Genomic DNA, 6,611 nt, shown 5'->3' on the forward strand with positions numbered 1-6,611 from the left:
GTCACAGTGAAACAATAAATGCAAAACAGTCAAACAAAAAAACAAAACAAAAAAGCCTACAATTACCGGTATGTAGCTTACAAATGAAAGTGCAACAGATTGTAAAGTGAAATCACCTTACCTTACTGGTAAAACAACGATTACAGATCACTCACTAGTCACTGTCCAGTCCTATAATTCGCCATCGTCTCCGCTAGCAGCATTGTCCTCATCATCCAGTACAACAAGTTCGTTGTTTAGCAACTCCTCTTCGTCCTCTTCGTCTTCCTCGGCTGCGAGCCTGTTCTCATCTTGCTGTCGGAGAAGCAGTTGGGCCAGAGCCTCTCGTCCTGTGGCGCAGGGCTGTCCCTCCCTGAAGCACAGGATGCGGTCGTCTTCACTCCCGTCAGGGTTCACAGTCTGTCCACAAACTTTGAAAGACTTTATGATCATATCTTTGTCCAACTTGTCCCAGGCTTTGAGCACCCAGGCCACAAGCAGGCGGCGGGCGGGGGCTCTTGGGTTACCTCCGGCTGTGAATGTCTTGTCCACGTCTCCAGCCATCCACTGATCGTAGGACTCATGTAGACTTGCCTTGAAGGGCTGATTCCACATCACATCAGGTGCTTGGACATATTTTGTGCACCCTCCCGGAATCACGGCGGTGGTCATATTGTAGCCTTTCAGTTCAGCTTTAGTGGCGACACTGATGTGACAGCGGTATGCATCCCACACCAGGAGACGTTGAGTGAAACTGAATTTTCCCACCACTGACTTGAGCCAATCTGTGGTGAGATCATCATTCATCCAGCCATTCTTAGATGTGGCAACCACTGCTCTGGTGATCTCCTCATTCATTGCCTTCACTTCACGAATAGCCCCCTTGAAGACGATAAATGGCTTGAGTTTAGTGCCGTCGGCCTTAGCAGCAAGGACAACGGTGAGATGACTTTTCTCGTGTCCAGTTGTTTTCAGTGACACGCTCTTTGTGCCCGTGACATCAATAGTGGTGGGAGCCACCATATCAAACCACACGGCGGTCTCGTCCATTGCAATGATGTCCTTCTCTAAAATCCCCTTAGAGCCGACAGCCTTGCCGACGTAGTGAACAAACGAAACCAGTTTATCAATACGTTTATCTGGGTCTTTCTGTGCTATCGTGGTGCGGCGTCTCAGTGACAAGCCATTGCGCTTCAGAAACTTCTCTAGCCAGCCCTTACTGGCCACAAAATGCTTGTCTCCATGAGGCACGTTTGGGTAGATTTCCTTCGCTTTGTTTTGAATCATTTTCCTCGACACTCTGTTGTGTTTGTCGCGCATTGCATATATCCACCCCAAAAGTTGTGTCTCCAACTCCTCACTGACTTTTTTTCTTCCCCCTCCAGGCAAACGTGCTCTTTCATTGTCGGCAGCCTTTAGCTCATTCTTTTGTTTTTTCCAGTACCTGATTTGCCTAGGGTCAACATTGAAGTGCTTGGCTGCTTTCTCTCCAGAGTGATCCGCTGCATATCGTACCACCTCCTCTTTGAACTTAACTGTAAACTTTCGTTTTTTTGTACCGGTAGCCATGCTTGGACTGTTGCGTTGTGAACTTGTGTGTAATAGTTTCGCCTTGTTGTGAATGTGCGCGCCTGGTGTTTTAACTTGGAAGTATAAAGTCAGGTAAGGAAGCGTATCGGCGTAACGTATACGCCCACATACAAAAAAAACAACCGGCTAATAAAAGAAGACCGGAATTGATTTACTTAATTCAACGCCATCCCCGGTGATTAATAGGGGCCCGGTAATTAATAGAAAGGAGGCGTTTATTGGAGGATTTACGGTATATACATAGGCAAACTTATTATTATTTTTGTGCTTGTTAATGAGGAATTGAACACTGATCAGTGCCACCTGCGAGTGGGTGTGATGTGATTATGGGTGTGTCAAGTATTCAATAAAAAGCTTCACTTGCTGTGAGGACAGCGTCCTGTGTGGAGCTGTGAAACATGAGCTGTCTGTGTCCGTCTCATCTATTTGATTTCCCTCGTATGGTGCTATTACAGTGATGGTCTACATGCTGGGGCTGTGATATACTTTGTTTATCAGGTTATGGGCCCAGGCCCAGCAGTTTAGTAGGCCATTCACTCGACTGGTATGTGTTTTACACGTCGGGTCATAGCATCATAAAAAGAACAACAGAGGCAAGCAGCCGTTGGTCGCGACTGTTGTTTGACGGGGATGAAGACCATTGGGAATTATGGTTGACAAGGTTCTTGGCCTACCTTTGTTTGAAAGGGCTGAAAGAGACAATTTCAGCAGAGCCCGAGATAGATGACGGTGACGCCGGAGCAGAAGCAGCTCGGAGGCAAGACGAGACGAAAAACGCGGAAGCGTATGCAGAGTTAATTCAGCTCCTGGATGATAAAAGTGTGTCGCTGGTGATGAGAGAAGCACCGGACGACGGGCGGAAAGCGCTGGAAATCCTGACTGACTATTATGCGGGTAAAGGAAAGCCGAGGGCTATCAGCCTTTACACCCAACTTACCTCGCTGCTCAAGCAAAGTGACGAGAGTGTGACAGACTACGTGATCCGCGCAGAGACCGCCATTACGGCGTTGAGAAACGCCGGAGAGACTTTAAGTGATGCGTTGCTAGTTGCAATGGTTTTGAAGGGGCTCCCCGAGTCGTTTAAGCCATTTGCCATTCATGTCTCGCAAGCAGATGAGCCATTACCATTTGCTGAATTCAAGATGAAATTAAGGAGCTACGAGGACACGGAGACGATGCACGCTCCAGACGCCGAGGACAACGTGATGGCGGCGCGGGCGCAACAGCGACCATCGAGAGGGAGAGGAGCAGCAGGTCCAGGTGAACGGACAGCAGCAGCAGATGTGGTGTGCTACAGGTGCGGCCTGAAGGGGCACATGGCCCGTACGTGCCGACGCAAACTGTGGTGTAAATACTGCAGGAGCACCACCCACCAAGACACGACCTGCAGGAGACAGCGCCGAGACGACGCACGGCAGGTTTCGGAGGAGGCGACCGGTGACGAGGAGGACGAGTACGCGTTCCATGTGCGAGAAGGAACGGCAGCGGAGTTCCAGCCAAGCCGGGGTGTCGACGCGAGGGGCCTGATGGTCGACTGCGGGGCAACCACGCACATTGTGACAGACCTTGACAAGTTCAAGCGGTTTGACGAAAACTTCCAGGCTGAGTCGCACTGTGTTGAGCTGGCTGATGGTACAAGATGCAAAGGCGTAGCAGAGTGCCGAGGGGATGCAGTGGTATCTCTGATGGACAGCCATGGCCGCCATCTCAAGACGACGCTGAAACGGGCGTTGTACATTCCCTCTTACCCACAAGACATTCTCTCAGTGAAATCGGCGACTGCCAGCGGAGCGACGGTGATCTTCAAGGAGGGGAAGAACGTCCTGATACACACAGACGGTACGAAATTCCCCATTCACGTGCACGATAGACTCTACTATTTGCACACTGTAAAAGATGATGTGAAATGTGATGACCAAGTTAAAGGGTGCTTTGATTTGCAAACATGGCACGAAATACTAGGTCATTGTAACTATGATGATGTTCAGAGGTTACCACATGTCGTGGAAGGTATGGAAATCAAAGGTAAAGCTAACAAACCTCCACAATGTGAAGTGTGTACTCAGGGCAAGTTTGTTCAAACCAGGAGTAGAGCGCCTGATGCGAGGGCTACCGCACCATTAGAGCTGGTGCACACTGATTTGGCAGGCCCTCTACACCCAGAGTCTAGAGAGGGGTACAAGTATGCACTGTCATTTACTGACGACTTTTCCAGTGCAGTGTTTGTGTATTTTCTCAAGAATAAGAGTGACACAGTGCAAGGCACTGAGAAGTTTCTTGCTGACACAGCCCCTTATGGGAAAATTAAACGTTTAAGATCTGATAATGGTACTGAATACACTTCAAAGGTTTTCAAATCTTTAATGGTTAAGAATTGCATCAAACACGAGACCTCAGCACCGTATTCTCCACATCAAAATGGAACAGCTGAGCGAAATTGGCGCACATTGTTTGATAATTATGGCACGATGCATGTTAATTGAGAGTGGGCTACCAAAAGGTTTGTGGCCTTATGCTGTACAGACAGCGGCTGTTATCAGGAACAGGTGTTTTAATAAACGCACAAAGCAGACCCCAGTACAAGCACTGACAGGGAGACAGCCCAACCTGTCCAAAATGCAAAAGTGTGTTTTGCTTATATTCAGGACAAAAGAAAACTTGATCCAAGGTGTGAAAAATGTGTGTTTATTGGGTATGACAAAACCAGTCCAGCATACATTGTCTATTTTCCTGACAGCAGAAAAGTGCAAAGGAACAGATTAGTAAAGTTTGTTTCTAAAACTGGTGTAGAGCAACAGACTCAGACTAAGAGTGCATCTATTGATGATGATGACCTGATGGTGGAATCCAGGGCCAGTGGAACTACTAGGCAAGGCCCAGGTCCACTTGCAGTTCCAGTTAATGCGGCTGAGGGGGGTATCCAACCACAGGCAGTTGAAGTTAAGTTACCTGAGCCAAAGAAATATCCATCTGGTAGAATAAGAAGAGTGGTTCTCTTCCTACCTCACCGACCGGACCTACCAGGTTTCCTGGAAAGGTCTGTTATCATCCCCCCGAACCCTCCAAACTGGGGTCCCACAGGGATCGGTTCTTGGTCCCCTCCTTTTCTCACTGTACACTAAATCCCTTGGCACTATCATCTCTGCTCACAATATATCCTATCACTGCTACGCCGATGACACACAACTGTTTCTATCCTTCCCCCCCTCTGCCACTCAGGTGGAAGAGCGCATCACCGCATGCCTGGCTGACATCTCACAGTGGATGTCCTCCAACCACCTCAAACTGAACCCAGACAAGACTGAGCTTCTCTTCTTCCCAGCTAAGTCCTGCCCTATGCGGGAGCTAACTATCTCCATAGACAACGCCCTGGTAACGTCTGTCCCAACAGCCAGGAATCTTGGTGTTGTCCTGGACAGTCAGCTCTCGTTCAAAACTCACATCACAGCTGTCACTCGATCCTGTAGGTTCACACTCTATAACATACGACGAATTAGACCGTTCCTCACCCAGGAATCAGCCCAGCTCCTAATCCAGACAACAGTCTTGTCAAAACTTGACTATTGTAACTCCCTCCTTACTGGCCTACCAGCATGTGCACTTAAGCCTCTCCAGCTGATCCAAAATGCTGCAGCTCGCTTGGTCTTCAACCAGCCAAAATTCTCACATGTCTCCCCCCTGCTCCGCTCCCTCCACTGGCTCCCGGTCGCTGCCCGCACAGAATACAAAACCCTGATGCTGGCATTCAAAGCAACCAAAGGTATGGCTCCCCCATATCTTGCAAGTATGATCGAACCCTACAAACCCTCCCGCTCACTCAGATCAGCCAACGCAGGGAAGCTGGAAGTACCCTCACTAAAAACGCCGGGACAACGCTCCACACGTCCCAAACTCTTCTCCCTTCTGGCTCCAAAACTGTGGAATGCACTTCCCATTGCAGTCAGAACTGCAGCATCACTCCCAATCTTCCGCCGTAGTCTGAAAACCCACCTTTTCAGACTCCATCATGGCCCATAGCACTTACCCCACCCCCTTAGATAGCAATTCTAGTAGTCATAGCACGTCATAGTACATATGTGTAGCATAGTAGTATAGATGTATAGCTTATATGTATAGTTTCATTATAGATATTCCACTGTTACTTTCTTAGCTACGCATGTTTCATGATAAATGTCTTTATGTGATGTATTCCCATGCTTTTGTTCTTGCTTAATGTAAGTCGCTCTGGATTAAGAGCGTCTGCTAAATGCCTAAATTGTAAATTGTAAATTGTAAGAGAGAGAAGAGAGCCAGGCTACCTACGTGACTATGTTTCTGATTATACATCTGGTGAGGAAAGTGACCAGGTCCAGAGTAACATAGATTACTGTTATAGAGTGACATGTAACATACCTGTAACTTTAAAAGGAGCCTTAAGCTCAGACAAGTCAAAAGAGTGGGTCCATGCGATGGATGAGGAAATGCAATCACTTAAAGAGAATAACACATTTACCTTAACCAATTTACCTCAGGGTAAGAAAGCAGTGGGGGGTAGATGGGTCTATGCAATCAAGCAGAACATTGATGGGTCTGAAAAGTACAAGGCCAGATATGTGGCTAAGGGATACAGTCAAAAGATGGGAGTTGACTATGAGGAGACGTTTTCTCCTACAGCAAATTTGACAAGTGTCCGAGTGTTGATGCAGAAAGCAGCACAGGAAAACCTGATTCTGCACCAAATGGATGTCAAAACTGCCTACTTGAATGCACCTATAGACTGTGAAATCTATATGGAACAACCAGAGGGTTATGAGGTCCAATCCAACAACAATGAAAAATTAGTTTGTAGACTAGAAAGATCATTGTATGGGCTAAAACAATCTGGCAGGAATTGGAATAAGGTTTTACATGAATACCTGAACCAAATAAATTTTGTACAAAATCAAGCCGATCATTGTGTGTACACCAGAGAAACCGAAAATGAAAAGGTGTTAATGGTAATATGGGTTGATGACTTGATCATTGCTGCAAGTGATGAAAATGTTCTGAGGGATGTAAAGAAC

Source organism: Protomyctophum bolini, assembly GCF_963924005.1.
Source record: "Protomyctophum bolini genome assembly, chromosome: 22".
Lineage (NCBI taxonomy): Eukaryota > Metazoa > Chordata > Actinopteri > Myctophiformes > Myctophidae > Protomyctophum > Protomyctophum bolini.